This window comes from Panthera tigris, chromosome C2 (genome assembly GCF_018350195.1).
Source record: "Panthera tigris isolate Pti1 chromosome C2, P.tigris_Pti1_mat1.1, whole genome shotgun sequence".
Lineage (NCBI taxonomy): Eukaryota > Metazoa > Chordata > Mammalia > Carnivora > Felidae > Panthera > Panthera tigris.
Window position 1 is genome coordinate 117,874,104 of NC_056668.1, and position 19,298 is coordinate 117,893,401.

The window sequence follows — 19,298 nt, forward strand, 5'->3', positions numbered from 1 at the left end:
TCCTTGGGATGTTCTCATTCCTTCTCCCTCTCACCTGTCCCAACCTCAGTCGGCCTGCCTGACAACTTGTGCCTTTAAGCTCAGTCTTCAAGCACCAGTAGTAACACCGCATCTTCCGAAAGATGGTCATTCATCTGTCCCTTTCTTTTGGGTTCCTGCTGCATACCATGCATAATCTGGTAGAGACATGCTCTCATTTCATCTTGTGTAACTGCCAGCACACTTGCAACCCTGACTGTAGCAACTTGAGATGAGAGAGTTTTCTTTCCATCTTAAAATACATTTGCCAAGTCACGCATGAGGTGTTGTGAGTAGTAAAAACTTCAATGAACAGGACTGCAGAGCAGAAGGGAAATGCTTCTTACCAGAGTCCTCATACAAGTGGTTTTCAATAGAATATAAAACATCAAAAATGTGTGGGAAATCTGCTCTAGTCTTATGAAGGGGAAAAGCTTTCTTCTTATCCACATCTTTGCTGGCCATGAGACAGGTTGCCCCTGTCATTTACACAGTGACTGAGACATATATACATGGGTGACTAAACACTGTAACATATTCTTCCCACTAAACATAAATATATATCCCCATTTCCCTGCTGGAGGCCCTGAGATTTAATGGCTAATTATGGAATTAAGAAAATCTTCGAGGCAATTGCACTTATAAAACACAAAATTTTAGTCCCCAGCCCAAGTAATAGATGGTTAGTATAATGTTAGTATTTATAAACCAGTTACTAGATAAGTATGCTAACTTAAACGCTGCTTATAGATAATTTTTTTTAAATGTTTATACTGTGTTCAAGTATGAAAAAGAAAAACCTGGTACGTTTGGCCTCAGGGATATTAATTTTTTTAAGACTTCCAGAAGAAAACAAGAAGGAAAATTCAAAATGGGAGAGCAAAATTTACTTGCATGTAAACTATGAGGAGTCAATGATTCCAGGTTTTTTTTTTCCCATTCTGTTAGTTAATACTTTAGACCCTTGATGCTGAAATGCAGTCTGAAGACCAGAAGAATTATCATTACATGGGAGCTTATTAGAAATACAGACTTACAAGACCCATCTCAGATGTACTGATTCAGAGTCTGCATTTTAGCTAGATCCCTAACTTAGCCCTCTGCACATTAGAGTTTCAAAGGTATGGTCTAGGTTATCATTCTTCATACTGCTAGACTATGCCTTCACCTTAAAAAGTGTTTTAGTCATCTTTAACTTTTGTTTTGTTTTGTTTTTTTACCTTTTGAAAATGAAGCCAGAAGCATTAGATCAGGAATAATGCCTGCTGCTCAAACCTGTCCCTTTCCTTAAATATATATATTCATTTATGAACATGCCTAGAGAAAAAAACAATTACACACATACGTAAGCTTTTATGTTAAACATAGAAGTTTATTTTATTTGATGCTTTTTTTCCCAGATGCTGCAAAGAGATTTTCTCAAGCCAGTGTGTCTGTCCCACAATTTCACAGACAGTAGACAGTGAACACTAATGGGAAAAAAAAATATGTGTGTGTATACACACACACACACACACACACACACACGCATGCACATACACACACACACACACACACACAGCTTATTTCAGCATCCTAAAGCTCTCCTTAAATCCTAGATCCACCTTTTTTCTTCTGTCACTGGACAGAGACTGTTTCATCAGGGGCTCCCTGCAGTGACATTAGGTGGGAGAGGCAGGAACACATTACTGAGCTGTCAAGTAGAGGGCAGCTCCTCCCTTTCCAGGAGGGAAATTGAGTGTGTGTTTGGGTTCTTATCAGTTGACACCAGATGTACTCAGCTGTTTCACTTTCCACTTTACCCCAACTAATCAATTCACCTTGCTCAAAATCAAACCAACACTTAAAACATTCAACAAAGTGCTTACATTTTTATGCTTAAGGCTAATTTAGCCCATAGTTCTGGGATGCTCTAAGGCAAGTCTCATTCCATGAAATAGGCTCAGAGAGATTTCTTAACATTTTTCCTGGTGTCGTCATGGTCCCTTGAGTGATTCCTTTAATTTCTTCCTCAGTGTGCATCTATATAAAACGAAAAAATATTCTACTCTCTGATTATCAGATGAAAAAAAAATGTTTTCAAGTCGAGAAGTACCAAATGTTATGCTAATAGAAGATGTTAAAAATGTACCTTAAACAAAGGCAATGCAAGGGAAATTAAGAGAAAGTGAGTTAACTACAAATTCATTGTTTGCCAATACTAAATGTCAAGGCAAAAAAAAAAATGAGCCAAACATGCACAATTTATTATGTCTTCTCTTTGTATTCATTTGTGAAGAAACTATTTTATTGACTATAGCAAACTCTAAAATAGAATCAAAAGAGTTTGACCCCTGGTGAAGGGAGACAAACTAACGGATAAAGCAGTTTTTATTCGTAAGAACTCATGGTGGCAATGCCCATGGTTATGATGAAGTTTACAGTTTTGGGTGGGCCTAAGAGTTTTTAAGAATGGGGGCACCTGGATGGCTGTTGGTTAAGCGTCTGACTCTTGATTTTGGCTCAGGCCATGATCTCATGGCTTGTGAGATCAAACCCCACGACAGGCTCTGTGCTGACAGTGAGGAGCCTGCTTAGGATTCGCTCTCTCTTCCTCTCTTTCTGTCCCTCCCCTGCTCTCTCTCTCTCTCTCTTTCAAAATAAATAAAATTTAAAAAATTAAAAAAAGTTTTAAGGAACATATTTCAAAGATAAGCCAAAGTATTCAATCATATTTTCAAAGAAGAATGAATTATAAAAGTCATTCAAATGCAGTTTGTCCTTTCGTCCTTCCTGGCTTTTTTTTTTCTTTTCTTCTTTTTTTTTTTTTTTTTTACAAAATGGAACAAATAAACAGAGTCAGGAAACAAGCACCAGCTAGAAACAAGACCACAAGTCATTACCTGTATTGATGGTATATTTATAATTTCTCCATTTTGTTATGATTTAGAATTAGAGGAAATGCAAGAAACAACTGCAGCAAGTTTTATGTGTGCACAACACACACACAACTCGAGGAAAAACTCCACGGTGCTGATATACTACTTAGAGGAAAAATCAATGAATCACAGAAGACAGGAGCATTTTGACGTAATTTTATTGTGCAGATGTTACTTATTATGATAGGTCTTACTGCTCAAGTAAAATATATTTTTCTTCTGCCAGTCTGTACTACATTAAAAAACACAGGGAACAGAAATGTAGACTGTAACATACCACCATTATCCTATAGAACTTATTCTATCCTAATAGAACTTAGGTTGTAGAATGTGGCTAAGGGGCATGGCCAGTGAGCTCCTAAGCCCTCTTGGTTTCCCCATTCTATTCCACCGAGTCGAGACTTTGGATAGTTCACCTGAGTAAGTCGTCAATGCTTAAAGCACATTAGAATAGCTCCATCCAGTTAAGAATTGTTGGTCTTTCACTTCTCCTCCTAGGGTGGCGTGGTAAGAACAGAAGACTAGCAGTATTATTTTGGGGGAGTCCATCCACAAGTACATATGAGGAGTCGGAAGAAGCAAGCTCCTAAACAACAACTGAACGTGTGCACCCCAACACATATTAAAATACACCTATCATAGAAAACTAACTCTGTTGAGTGATATTGAACTCGCTCATTTTTAGAATGCCTATGTAAAGAAAGCCGGGGTGAAAAATGTGGCACTTTCTTACATTTCTGTATCATTCGTTGGAGAATTGACAAAGTTTCACATATGAATTGATTAGATAAATCTCAAATCTTTGAGGACTATAAGATGGAAAGTACACTTTGCACCCTTCAACAGCTGTGCCATAATGTCATTTTTAAATAGAATGTGGGGCTGGATAATACATGAGATATACAAAATACCATTTCAAAGAGATCTTGTAAATAGCATTTACAATTTGCACGTAAAACCTAGATTAGATTTGCATTTCTTACATGTTTTTCACATAAATTATTGTCTCTAATTTCACGAACTATACCCCAAAGGGAATATCACTCATACGTTTTCTTAAGGATTGACTTCTACCTTTGCAAAAACTAAGGTTTTGTGCCACCCCATCCCACCAAAAGTAAAATTTGAAATAGCTTCATAGTCTAAGAATGAAGTCTGTGGTATCCCAACTGTATGCATCTGGGAATGTGAGGACACCTCAGTCCCAATGATGAACATTTTTTTCTCCCAGGTCAATGCCGTTATGGACTAAAGAGCACGTGCACTGTTGTGGCCATTCTGCCATCAGCTCAAGCAACACTAAAGAGATGCTCTAAGTTTTCAAAACGCATGGTGCAAATGTGCCATTTTCGTTTTAGCTGCTTAACATATTGCAAAACCATTGCAGAATTTTGTTGCTCGTAGACATGTCAGCTTTCAAGCCTGACTTCCTTCTATTTTTAGTTTATTATACGTGCTTAAGAGCTGGCAAGGTTTTCAAAACTAATTTATATCTGTGTAATCTGGTAGGTAGGCATATTTTAATGACAAATTGCTTCCTTTCTAGAGTGAGTCTCTTCAAGTAATACGATATAAAATTCTAGATTGTATGGACTGTTTTCTGGATTTCAAACACTTCAAAAATTTATTAGGAGGTTTGGTTGTCTGGGATAATACCATAACAAGATATAGTAACCCCTCCTATGTAATAAATCTGAATGCTCAGGATAGTTTTGCAGTAGCCTAAGTGTAATGCATCATTACCCCAAGGCTCTACTTTCTCCAATTTATGTGCATTCTGCTGGTTGAATCAAATTGATGAAAAGCCTATTTTCTCAGAACATAACAAACCAACATGAACCTTTCTAGGGCTGCGAATATATTTAAGAAAATATATAAATCATTGCTTGTCAAAGATTAAGGCTAATTTAAGCTCACTGTCTGGAAACCCTTAAAGACTTTTTCTTTTTCTTTCAGTCACTGTCTGTAAAGTAAGGTGCCTCGTTAATGAATTTTAATCAGTTCTTAGCAATTCAAGGCTATAAAATAAGTCTAAGTAGCAACAGCTTCGAAGGCATGGAGTGGAATAATAAGACCTTTGTAATTCCCTCACTGTTTATAATCCATGAAGATATGTCCTCAAAGAGTGAACTGAAATTGCTTTTACGAAAGGGGCATAATTCTTTCTTAGCATTGCTCGTGAGCCATTCAATATTCACGATGGAGTAATTAATGAGTTCAAAATCTAAACTATTTGCAAACAGTGATCAATGAACTTTTTCTGCTGAGTAGCATCAGATTTGTTATATTTTCTCCTCGTCTTCCTATCCTCTTTGGGAAGATAAACATATGTTTTGTTTAATATTAGGGTGTTTGACTGGACACCAAAAATTTGGCTGTGGCTGATTCACTGTAAATTTGAAATGACTCGATCCCCTGCTTCGTGGATTTATCCTTACTGTCAACTAGCTGACTTAATCAGGTGTATCATAGGTCTTTTGCCTGGTCAAGATGAAAGTGTATTTAGTACTATCATTCATTCATTTCTTCTTCCAAGATGCAACAATTGTGTTACCACTATTTGTCAGAAATTCTTTCAAAGATCTGTGTTCTCATCCCAGTGGTGTCCACAGCAGGCACAAAGACTCTGGGCTCTCCATTCTTTTTGGTGCGTGGAAATAACAGGAAGGAAATTGGATGATGAAACTCAGCTACCGAACTATCAGCTAGAGACAGTATTTTAAGTATGCATAACATTATATTGCTTAATAGCACACATATCAATGTATCAGATAAATATGCATATATACAGATGGTCCCAACTTAAGATGGTTCAACTTATGATTTTCGACTTCCTAATGGTTTCAAAGTCATATGCATTTAGAAGCCCTACTTGGAATTTTAAATTTTGACCTTTTCCCAGGCTAGTGACATGTGGTATGATATTGCCACGTGATTCTGGGCAGTGGCAGCAAGCCACAGCTCCCAGTCAGGCGGGTGATCACGAGGGTGAACAATCAATACACTTAAAACCGTTCTGTGTCTCACAGTACAGGGTTCGATAAATTACATGAGATATTCAACACTTTAGTATAAGATAGACTTAGTGTTAGATGATTTTGCCCAACTGTAGGTTAAGTATTCTAAGCATGTTTAAAGTAGCTAGACTAGGGGCACCTGGGTGGCTCAGTCGGGTAAGCGTCCGACTTCAGCTCAGGTCATGATCTCGCGGTTTGTGAGTTTGAGCCCCCTATGGGGTTCTATGCTGACAGCTCAGAGCCTGGAGCCTGCTTAAGATTCCGTGTCTCCCCCTCTCTCTGCCTCTCCCATGCTCATGCTCTGTCTCTCTCTGCCTCTCAATAATAAAACAAACCACCCCCCCAAAAAAAACACATTAAATTAGACTAGAATAAGTTATGATGTTCAGTAGGTGAGATGTATTAAATGCATTTTTGACATAATATTTTTAACTTACAATGGGTTCATCAGTACATAATACTGTAATAAATTGAAAAAGATTGTGTGTATGTGTGTACATTCACACATACATATATGCTTTAGTTCACACGTTTATAAACATTCAACTGCTTCAGATATATTCAACTTAGAAATCTGTGTTCATCCTTGATTCATTCTTTCTTCCTACATTATCATGATGGTAATTCCACTTAATGCTATTCTTTGACAGACCCTCTCATGGTCTCTTTCTAAACTATTTCAGTGTCCTGCTAATTACTCCCCTCAACTTTAATTCATTTGCCTGTTCAAACTAATCCCCCACCCCTCACACACACACACACACACACACACACACACACACACACATTGAAGTCATTTTAATAAAACAAAGATATGACCATATCAGCCTGCTACCTAAAGTCTCTTATTGCCTTATAACCTAAAATTCAAATACTTTAGCACCATCAAACTCAATTCCAACAAATCTCTCCAGATATAATTGTGACTATTATTTTGTTCCTCTCAATTTCTAACGCACATACATTTCCATTCTTCTTTAAATATGTTGGACATCACAGGGGCACCTGAGTGGCTCAGTCGGTTAAGTGTCCGACTTCGGCTCAGGTCATGATCTCCCAGTTTGTGAGTTCAAGCCCCGCATCGGGATCTGTGCTGACAGCTCGGAGCCTGGAGCCTGCTTCGGATTCTGTGTCTCCTCCCCTGTCTAACCCTCTCCTGCTCATGCTCTGTGTCTCTCTGTCTCTCAATAATAAATAAATGTTAAAAAAAAAAAACTAAACATTTTGTACATCACAGACCTAGGAATGTTAATACTCTCTAATCCTTGTTTATCTGATGAGTATTAACTGTATTTTAAGCACTATCGCTGGGGAGAAAAATCCTCCTTCAAGACAGTATTAAAGGTTTTCTTATCTGTTTTCCCACAAAGTATTTATGGGTTAATTCATTCAGTCTATCAATTATGCATCCACTATTTATCATGGGCCTACAATGTGTCAGACACTGTACAGACTAAACTCTAGCAAAAACTTTAGTATCAAACAAAAAATATAAGGTCTCTGTCTTCTTGGAACTTAAACTAGAGAAGAAAGGCCATAAGCAAATTAACAAAGAAAAAAATGCATCAGTGAAAATTATAATGAGTGCTATACAGAAAAAGAACAGGGTGAGAGATAGAAAATGGGGCAAGGGAGAAGACAGGTTAGACTGAGAGAGTTAGGCTACTCTATGTTCATACTGCTTGAGTCAGTAATCAACCCAGTGAGGAAAGCTGGTGCAGGAGGAACATAATTTCAAGAGGGAAGAATGTCTGAGATAAAGTTGGAGAAGATTTTTGATGTGAGGCATTGAGGCCCTATAGACATTAGAGTCTACCTCATTGTTAAAAGATCTCATCTGAAGGTGAAGGAAAGACACTGAAGTTCAAGGAGATAATTTCTTAAAAGACTAATCTGGTGGGGCGCCTGGGTGGCTCAGTTGATTCAGTATCTGACTTCGGCTCAGGTCATGATCTTGCAGTTCATGGGTTCAAGCCCCACATCAGGCTCTGTGCTCACAGCTCAGAGCCTGGAGGCTGCTTCAGACTCTGTCTCTCTCTCTCTCTCTCTCTCTGCCCCTCCCCCACTCACACTGTCCCTTTCTCTCTCAAAAATGAATAAACATTAAAAAAACAAAAACTGATTTGGCTACCACCAGAAAAAAAGGCTGACTGGGAGCAAAACCAGAAGCCAGCAACTAGTCAGGAGGCAATTGCAGTCCTGTAAGATGAAGACAGTGCTAACTTTGGCTAAACAGGTTGAAGGCAGCAGAAATGAAAAGAAGAGGGCAACGCGGAGCTCACGTTAAATGACAAAAGTTGATTGAATTAAACTGAACACAGAGACTAGTAAATAGACAAATTGAATATAGAGATCAGGAGTGAAATGAAAAGGGATTCATTCCCAAGTTCATTTTAAATATTCTTGAGCTTCAGAGATGTCAAGCAGAAAAGAGAAATACTCAGAGGGAACTTCTTTGGTCCTTTTTGTGTTTGGACAAAAAAAAAAAAATAGAAACAAGCAGGGAAATTACCTCGGTTTTAGCTGATGAGTTAAATTCACAGTGTACCTTGTGCTGAGGAGATGAATAGCCTTTGTGGGAACTTGGGACAGCCAGGAAGCCCTGACTTAGACAAGGAGGATAATATATCTCTAAAGTGAAAGCGCTATGTGTTTTGATTAAGTGAGTTAAATCAGTGCAAAGCTGCAGAACCCAACTAGAGGTAGAAGCAGATAAATTGTCCAATGGAGAGGATTACAGAGGCTTTAAGAAAAGCTTGTAGGTTTTTTAAAAATTTTCTTTAAAGTTTTTAGTTTTTATTTTTGAAAGAGACAGAACATGAGCAGGGGAGGGGCAGAGGGAGTGGGAGACACAGAATCCAAAGCAGGCTCCAGGCTCTGAACTGTCCGCACAGAGCCTAAGGTGGAGCTCAAACTCACAACAGTGAAATCATGACCTGAGCTGAAGTCAGACACTTAACCACCCGAGGCACCCAGGCACCCTGAAAAGCTTATAGTTTTAACGGACTTGTTCAAAGTATGTCAGAGAATGTGTGCCCATGTGGTTCTAAAATGCCCTTGTTGGAAGCACATACTTTTAGGTTTATTTCAAATTAGTTGTAACCAGTGTTGCCGGGAAGAAACAGTAATTGTTAGGTTAATAAACTTCACTGCCCTGCTCTGTGTTATACTGAGAAAGTTCGCCTGCAAGGTCAGTTTTGAAGGGGAGCTTCTGCAATTTCAAAGCTAGTAGCTTTTCTTGATTCACACCGTCCTCTCCAGAAGGCACACTCCCCCATATCCGCAATCACAAGGGCCTCTCTTACCTCTGCTTCACTTCTGAAGCATGACCGCCTATCTTGTTGATGGGCTTTCCGGTGTGCCCCTCCCCCAAACAAGGGAATTTTGCAAATAACCATGGCCTGTATTTTAATGTCATCATCTGCATTTGGTTAAACTGAACACAGTCATTTTCTCCTAACGCTGAAATAAAGAGGCAAACAGGAGCTTAATCTCACTGACTGGAGAAAAGCGTCATATGTGCTTTTTAGAGCATACCTAGGAAACCAGATACATTCCTTTGACTATGTTTTATAGTATTGTATATTCTCTTAGAAAACATGGCTTTTCAATCCCAAGTTAACACTTTAGTCAGAAAGGCTGTATAAATCCTAGTTACTAAAATTAACAGCGCCTTTACCCAAATAGCAGGTGCACATTACGGAAAAACAAGGAAAATATGAAGCATTAGGACCAATTTTATCTTTGATGATACTTCCAAATGTCAAGTGTGACTGTCAATAAAAGGCTGAGAGGATCTGCCTTTTGATCAACAAGCCTGCCACGATTAGGGTTGGTTCACGCTTACTAGACAAGCGGATGAAATTTAGGGTGATACACCCAGACCCAGACACCCCAAAGCAGCTAATTCCTGATCAGGCTCACTGCAGACATTTGCATGCCCTGGGCCAAGAGCACAGGTGAAGGCCCACTTATTATAGGCCTGAATAAACAAAGTTCTAAATCGAGCCAACAAACTACTTAATAAGTACGCTCTACCCCTATCTTGATAAAATATATCGTCATAATGTCAAAATTTCTATTTTTCGTTTCACCTTCATTCTTTTCTGAGCTTCACATGCATACTTTTTTATTTTTCTGTAACTACGCTTGTACTCATTCCCAGTGATTCAAAGGATTAAACATAAAGCATAGCATTATTCAAAGGGCAAAACTCTGAGTATATTCTAATCAAAAATCAGTATACTTATTTTATTTTTTTTAATCAAAATTATTCTTAATGTTTAAAATATCTTCTTCCATGGGCGCCTGGGTGGCTCCATCATTTGAGCGTCCATCTCTTGATTTTGACTCAGGTCATGATCTCATGGTTTGTGGGTTCCAGCCCCGCATCAGCCTCTGCACTGACAATATGGAGCCTGCGTTGGATTCTCTCTCCTTCTCTCTCTGCCCCTCACCTGCTTGTCCTCACTCTCTCTCTCAAAATAAATAAATAAACTCGAAAATTTTTTAAAGTATTTTCTTCTAAAATATTCAAATTTTTCTATTCATTTTCATAGACAACATAGAAATTATAAGTGAGGAACATAAAAAGTTAAGCAAACTTATTCATATGAAGTTTAGTTTCATGTAATTAAGACTAAAATAAATATAATTATTTTCTAACGAGGAAACTGTGATTCTAACATGAACTGTATATCTAGTGGCCAATATAAAAATTAGTAATACCCTTTATGTACATTTATTTAGGGGCTGCCAAACTTTTTATGAAAACAGACTGTAAATATTTGAGGGTCAGGGTCATAGTGTTCTGTTACAACTACTCAACTCTGTCCGTGTAACGTGAAAGTAGTGTGGATGATACATAAATGAATGAGAATGGCTGTTTTACCAAAAGAAACTGCTTCCAGGTAAAGACAGTGGAACAGAGTTTACTGAACCCTGGTTTAGATTTACATATATACAAATGTAAGAGTCATTTGAATCATCTAATAGATTGGAATGTTTCTCCAGCCCTCAAATGCAACTGTTGAAATACCATAGTAATTCATGAGGACTTTCATAACCACAAATTGGGACAGAAAGAGTTAAAAGAAAAGAAGTGGGAGAATCTCTTACAATCATAGTGCTGAAATTAAGGATTTGACAAGGAAATTAATTAGACTTTTCTCTTTCAAGCACTTATGCTCTTCAAATCCTTTCAGTCTGTCTCTGAAGTAGGGACTGCACAACCTGAAAACCTTCACGGTGTTAGAAGCAAGTTCAATTTTGTTTAAGCATGTATTCTAGAGAGGGGGAGTGTTTTCCTTGAAGGGTGTGGGTAAAATTGTTACTCATGTTATGGGTAAAATCATGCCATCCCTAACAACCAAATCCTGAGGGACCAAGCTTCCCATGTGTTTGTTAATAAATCTGTTTTTGTGTATGGGTGTGTGTGATTTCCTGCAAGTGGACTCAGCAGAGATTAACATATTTCCAGAAAAACACCTAATAGAACGTTGGCCATATCTTGGTTCTTCCGTGTTACCTGTGTGACCCAGAGAGTGTTCCTTAGAATCAATGGACCCCCCCCACAAAAAACAACTTAAACATCACTTGCGCTGATTAGATGGGCACAAAGACCTCATATTCATTCTGGAAAATAATAAGAATTCAAGATCTATTTGTTGAAACAGATATCTGTAATTCATCTAATTCATCTTTAAAAGCTGACAGATTAGTTTTCTCCAAACACCATGGGTTTCAGAAGAGTAGAGTAAAGAAAATAAACATGAGACCATAACTGTAACAGGAATTCAGGCTTTTTCACTCAAAAATATAATTAAGCTTATCTGATCTAAAGACAAATTATGTGATATCATCGTGCGGCATTTCATGCACACTTCTCATAACACTCTGAGCCTGTTACAGTGGACTTCTAGTGATGACTGCAATTCACATGCATTCCAAAATATCATGATCTCGGATAGCTGCTGTGGGGAAAGAACCACGGTGATACCCACCATAGAAAGGGTGGGCAACACATAAGGAGAGACTGCCACCAGAACTGATGTTCTTCATTAAATACCTAAACATATGTAAAATCATTTAAAATTATTTATGAGATGAAACTAGTTTAAGTTCAAACATGGTGTGTGTCCAGCTTAAGACTACCTTTTTTCTTAAATCTGTAGTTGTAATACAAAAAACCAAATCTCACTGCTGGTAATGGCAGCTGCCAGTTCCAGAAAACTTCTGCCTTGATGCAAGAGAACATCATGACATGCCAAGTATCATACCAGGTGCCACCTCATCCATTGTCTTCTTCAGTGGTAAAAACTGTCAACAATTATGGATTCACAAAATGAGGTTTGGAAGGTTTCATTTATTTATGTACAAATAAAGGGCACTAATCCAGGTCTGTCTAAACCAAAAACCTGCCCCTCATAGCCCAGCACTATGAAGCAAGCACTGACCTGAATCAATGTGATGGGTTCTAATTGTCATCTCTAGCCACTACTGAGAGCAGAGCCAGCTTCAAATTCAGTAGGAAGTAGTGGTCAGAGACGTTCCTTCTACCCCTTCCAATACCCTCCCTATTTAACCCTGTGGTCTCACTTCTCCCAGTGTGCAACATGTTCCATGCCAACAAATATGGATTCTTGGCTGGATTTTCTGGTGGAAGAGTCTCACTAAGTTGTTATGATCTTAGCATGTTGCTCCTTTCTGACTTGTAAACAACCAGTAGGTTGCTTCCAGTTCATTTTTATAAAAAGCTCCCAAAGATATTTTAATATTCCTTGGAGATACAAAGACACAAATGACCAACAGTGGCATTAAAGGAAGAGTGATAGGAGATAAGGACAAAATTTATGAAAGGTATGATTTCCTGATATATCTGTATTGTATTCGTAATATGCGGTGCACTTATTTACAAGGCAGAAACCAAATTCTACCTTATATTAGGTGCCTAGCATTATGGGTTTTTTTTAACGTTTATTTATTTTTGAGACAGAGAGAGACAGAGCATGAACAGGGGAGGGGCAGAGAGAGAGGGAGACACAGAATCTGAAACAGGCTCCAGGCTCTGAGCTGTCAGCACAGAGCCCGACGTGGGGCTCGAACTCACGGACCGTGAGATCATGACCTGGGCCGAAGTTGGACGCTCAACCGACCAAGCCACCCAGGTGCCCCATCCTAGCATATGTTTTAAGTACAGAAAAAAGTTCCCATTCTTGATATCTTCAAAGCTTGACAACTTTAGCACTACAAATTGCATGTGCCCTACTTCCAAATGGCTTATCATTATGTGTAGCCTTCTTACTGGAAATTATAGAACTCTCCTAACATTGGGGTACTCAAATTAAACAACTCTGTAACTAATTACAGTCTTTTGGAAGCAAGGTAAGCTGTAAATACTCTACCTGCAGATTAAAAAATGAATCACCAGCAATAAAATTTTTTGCCATTGTTTCTAGTATTGAAAAAAAAAAGCTATGTGAACTGATGGTTAAGTCAGATTTTGGATTTAATATCTATTAATTCCATGTTAGGTAGGACTATTCCCCAAACTAGTGATCATCAGATGGATAATGTGACAAGTTCTCTCAATTGTGTCTTTCAATTTGAGAAAGTGTGGCCTCTCATGTGTCATTATAAAGGGCACCTTTAATTCCCTCTCCCATACCTTATCGGTATTTACATTAGTAACATTGCACCATAATTGTATTTTATAAAACCCGAGACTCATTTAAATGCCTGAAAATTATGCCAAAGGGATTTCATTTACCACTGGCTGTGTAGGGGATAGAGTTATACAACCCCTATTAATGCTAATGGGAATTCATGAATAAATCTTCAAAAATACAGAGAAAAATGTATCCCAAGAAGGACATGAAATGAAGACAATAGGATCACCAGAGCAAAATTAAATGGCAGTTTGATTTTCTGAGCTAATACCTCATAAAAATAGAAGTCACTTGCACTTAAAGTCATTTAAGAACAGTGATTTCTTTAGTAGGAATTCACATATCTCTTTGACAACTTAATTCACATAATTTGCACAAATAACAATTTTTATTATTGACCATTGCCTATAGCTTTCCAATATGGAATGACCTGAAGGCCTTTTATATAGTATCCCAGTTCAGCGTAATTGATACTGACTGACTATTTAGATGATAAAACACACTTTTAGAAATAAATCACCATGAAATTATACAGTTGTAGTTGTAATACTACATGTTAGAAGGTACTATCTATATGAACTTCTATAGATACAAGAAGAGTAAGACATTTTTATATTGCTCATTGGCAAATGGTACAGCCATTTTTTTAAGAATTTGGTGGCCATCTTTTAAAACTAAAATATGATTATAAATATTATGCAAGTCATTCTCATCAGGTTCTTAATATGTTAAAAACAAACAAACAAAAAAAAAACCTTCAGGACCTCTTGAGTGGCTCAGCCAGTTGGGCATCCAACTCTTGATTTTGGCTCATGTCATGATCCCAAGGTCATAGGAATGTGCCCCATGCTGGGCTCCTCACTGAGCATGGAGTCTGCTAAGATTCTCTCTCCCTCCCTCTGCCTCTCTTCTCACTCACACGCTCTCTCTCTCTAAAACAAAAAATAATAAATGAATGAATGAACGAATGAATAAATAAATAAAACTATAGACTGTTAAAATTTAAACTTTTTATTTTGGATGATTCTTTTATCTGTTTGTATGTTTGTTTGGATATAGAACTAACTTGTTTTCATGCAGCAACTGGGACTTTTCCCATAAATGATTTCGGTGTTTCATTATTTTAACAGAGTTGTCTCCACATACAAAAAAATGGAAGTATAAGTATATTCAATGTCAAATTTATGTATCCTAACATAATCATATTTTGTTTAAATTGGTGCTGTGTAAATTTATTAGCCCTTACTAAAATTATATTTTATAAGTATTTCAATAAAATGTCTGAATTTTGAATATAGAATACCTTTTGCTAGAAAATGTTTGAGTCAATTAATATCTGTCCAAGCAATGGATGGCTTAATATTTCAATTCTGGGGACTACATATAGACTGTTTTCCTATTCAACTTCCTTTATGAGATAGGGGTTTACTACACAATGTATCTCAACTTTTTTTCTTTTGCTTCCACCTGTATTAGTCTCATTTGACTCCTTTGATAATCTCTTTCACAGTTAATTACTTCCATTTGTAGGTGATGAAATGGGTAAGGAGTCCACTTCAATGTAGGCACAGCTATAAGCATGGTCTTTCCCCTTTACTTGAACTCAGAATTAAGACTTTTGATTCTTGTTTTTATATTCCATTCCCAGAAGTAGTTTTCACTGGAGCAGTTATGTGCAAGTAGTCTTATGCTTTCTAGCAGTAGTCTACGATTAGGGTCTAGCTTCTCCAGAACAGATGGATTTAAATATGTATTAAACTAAGAGGCATTCTGTCAAATGAGTTTAAATGCATTTCATTTTCAGACAACCTATATGACATGATATTTTTTCTTAAAAACAAAGCCAAGATAAATCAAAGTCAAGATAAATGAAGAGCTCAAGATGACATCAGTCCCATTTGTCCAAGTCTTGGTGTTGTGTGGATGGACAGCAGTCAGTTATGACAGATAATAGGTGATACATCCAATCTAATAGCCAAATTCATTAACATTTTTTTCCATTTCTAAACCATTCTTAAAGACAATCATAGATGGGGTCACACCATCCTCATGATAGTCCAGCGGAACAGCCACACCATCTGGACTAAGGTTTTCATAGAGAATGGTAGTTTTGGAAATGAACAAGGATGTGCTTGATTTGTTCTGCAGCCCGCATAAAAGGTTTTACTCTTTCTGATCTGTTCTTCAAGTCCTTTGCCTTTGGCTTATTTCATGTAATCTTTGATGTACTTCTTGTAGGCTTCTTTTGTGAATGTAATTTCCCGCAAGTGATGGTTCATGACAATATCAACACCAGCAATGACTGTGCTCTCAGTGCCTTCACCTCCGGGGTCTTCGATGGAGGCATTTCCACCAATAAGTGAGTCATCAATGTTACCCTCTGTCCTACTGACCATCTTCCTCTCCATCTCCAGGCACAGCCTTTCCATGATCTCCAGGATCTTGTAGATGTCAGAGACCATCTCATCACAGCTGATGAGGTCCTGGTAGATGATCATGATTATGGCTGGAGAGAGACTGCAGTGGCACTAGCTTGGCAGGAGCTGGGAGCTCTGAGTGAGAGTGGCACAGCCCCATAGGTGGGGGTTGGAGCGGGGAGAGAAAGCAATGCACCTCAACTTTTAAATGCTATGTCTACAAATCAATTAATAAATAACTTACTAAAAAGGTCAGGTGTAGAAGAGCTTTATTAAAATATATCTGTCAATGAGACGCCTGGGTGGCTCAGTCAGTTGGGTGTCTGACTTGGGCTCAGGTCATGATCTCACAGTTTGCGAGTTTGGGCCTCGCGTCAGGCTCTGTGCTGACAGCTCGGAGCCTGGAGCCTGCTTTGGATTCTGTGTTTCCATCTCTCTCTGACCCTCCCCGGCTCACACTCTGTCTCTCTCTCTCAAAAATAAATAAACATTAAAAAAATTTAATAAAAATGTCTGTCAAGATGAGGTGTTAATTCTTTTAAATGACAGCCATAACAGCAAAAAAAAAAAAAAAATATCTTGACTGTAAGAACACAGTACACATACAATATATTTTAGATTGGTATTCTTTAAAGTATTATATGAACTCTTTTAACATAAATAGAACTTATCACTAGATGTATAAATTGTTTTTTTTTAAGTTTAGTTATTTATTTTGAAAGAGAGAGAGAGTGGAGGCAGGGGAAGGGCAGAGAGAGGGGTAGAGACAGAGAATCCCAAGCAAGCTCCCCTCTGTCAGCACACAACCCAATGCAGGGATGGAACCCAAAGACCGTGAGACCATGTCCTAGCCAAAATCAAGAGTTGGAGTTTAACCAACTGAGCCACTCGGGTTCCCCATAAATTAGATGTATCATTATCACACACACTGACTTGCTTTTGAATATAAGAAAAGAAAGTAGGAGGAGAACAGGGATGTCAGATGTCCTCTGGAGCCACCATTCATGGAATGCTTGCATTTAAAGCTCAAAATCTGGTAACTCCCAGACACCTCACATCTTAACTTTCCATAGGCCAGATTGGTTGATGATACTACAAGTTCAAAGGGAAGAAAAGGCATCATATGCAAAGACCATTGCTAAAATACATGATTACCTGATATCCACACAGTATAGTGAGAAGAGAAAGGGCTTTAGGATAAAATATCCTAACTTGAAACTTAGATTAGGTACTTAGGAGCTATGTCACCTTAAGCACAAACTTATACTTGCTGAGCTTCAGTTTCCTCATCTTGTATATCAGACAAATAATATTTACCTTAGAAAGTGATTAAATATAGAGATTATTTGCTAAAAGCTTCTGGCTTACTAGGTAACCAAAACATAATAGTTATTGTCCAAGCATGTGTTGATTATGCATAGTAGTTGACGGCTGCTGGATAGTCTCAACTTCCTTAATGGTACCGATACACAGCAAATTGAAATAAGCCCCATGTGAATTCCTAGAATTTTAAAATTCTTCACTTTATTTACTACCTCTAGAATACCTCTGATTCCATAAGATCAGCACCAGGTTAACCATCATCAAACATGGTAATCCTCTCTTTGCTGTTTCCAGAATCTGATTTCTCACCTTAGTTTTGAAGGGCACCTCAGATAGCAGGAGGAATAGCCACTCATCTTGAAACTCCCTAGTGAGTACTCTTGGCATGATCAAATTGAGTACTCATTATACTCCGGTTGTTGACACAAAGGACTTGCAGGAGTGGAATGAAAGAGCAAAATAGTGAACTAGTTTATAGAAAATAGAGAACAACACTCTACTGTCCCAACCCTCCCTTACCAAACAAACAAACAAACAAACAAACAAACAAAACATCCTGGAACCCAAGACACCATACACTTTAACAGTCCAACAGTGCTCGCTTAAGATGAACAGGGATAGGAAATGATTTTCTTGAAACCTGGCTTACCCACTGCTACTTCAGTTTCAGGGGAGAAATCAATAGATTGCGTCTGGAGCTAGCATTGCTTAAATAAACAGAATATGCATAGCAGCGGTTCATCCTGTTATCAAGGCTCTATTTGTACAATGGACCTCACTTAAGGTCACTGCCACCAGTGGCTATCAATGCACATGATTCCACTTCCTTGTGATTCCTACATACATCAGCATGCCTAATTGCTTCATCCATGCCATGTCAGTTTCCTATCAACAGGGGCATTTGTGTTGTTACTGTCAATTCAACTGTTTCATGAAGTCAAGTATGGAACTCTGGAATACCAGAAGAAATAAGTAGTATCTTTCACTCTGAAGAGTGTGCTTTACAGACCAATTTTTCAGCTTTGTCATGAGTCTCATTTCCCTTTTTCCCAAGCAAAGAAAATCAGAACAGTCTTTAAGAATTCTCTTCATACTCTCTTTGATGTAGAAACAGTCCAGCTGCACTTTATCCCCTCTTCCTTTTATCTCCTGGGAAAAGGAGAAGCTGGATGGCTTAACCAAGTCCTAGCCTATATCCCAGAGGAAAAAAAAAAAAAAACCTAATATGTCCTACAGGATGGAATGAGTGGTAGGGAAATCTCTCCCTGAATGCTGATGATGCAGGCTTCTGTCTGGTCCTTCTAAGCATCATACCTGATGTATTTATTTTAAAGAAATTATAATAGCCCAACATTGGTTTTTAGGTTCACCAGAAGTGACATATCTTCTTTACTGTGAATGTTTTAATGCCGAAAGAAATATAACGAGATCTGTCATCTAGAGGTCACTGCTTTCTTCACACAGATCATTACTACTTATGATGAGATAGTAGCTGGGTGCTTGTGCCAGACTCCTACAGGAAAAGCTGTTGAAGGAGTAAAACCGTTGCTTTATATGCTCGCAGACCAATAGGTAATGACATCCGGTGAGAATATATGAGTATTGGGCCAGTAGCACTGGTGGTAGTAAGCATGAGCAATAGTAAAAAGCAATCGTGCTCATCATCTTTTGAGCGTAGCACTCATCTTTTCAATGATACTTTATGGATATCATTTCATTTCACTATTTTTAATTTGCTTTATCTAAAAGAGAAGGCATGTGCTGGATCATAAAATCTCGTCAGTTCTGAAGGATAGAACATGAAAATAAAAGTCTACTGTCTTCCACCCAGAGACACTCTGAAATAGTCTGCTTTTCGGACCTCAGATAATTATCTTAAGAACTACAAACGTTACATGCATATACCTGTTTGGTAATTTGTCAATATTAAACATGATC

General features: G+C 38.0%; 1 pseudogene; it reads right to left on the minus strand.

The window, feature by feature from the left end:
• Nucleotides 1-15,588: 15,588 nt before the first annotated feature.
• Nucleotides 15,589-16,118, minus strand: LOC102971316 (annotated as a pseudogene).
• Between the last annotated feature and the right edge of the window lie 3,180 nt (nt 16,119-19,298).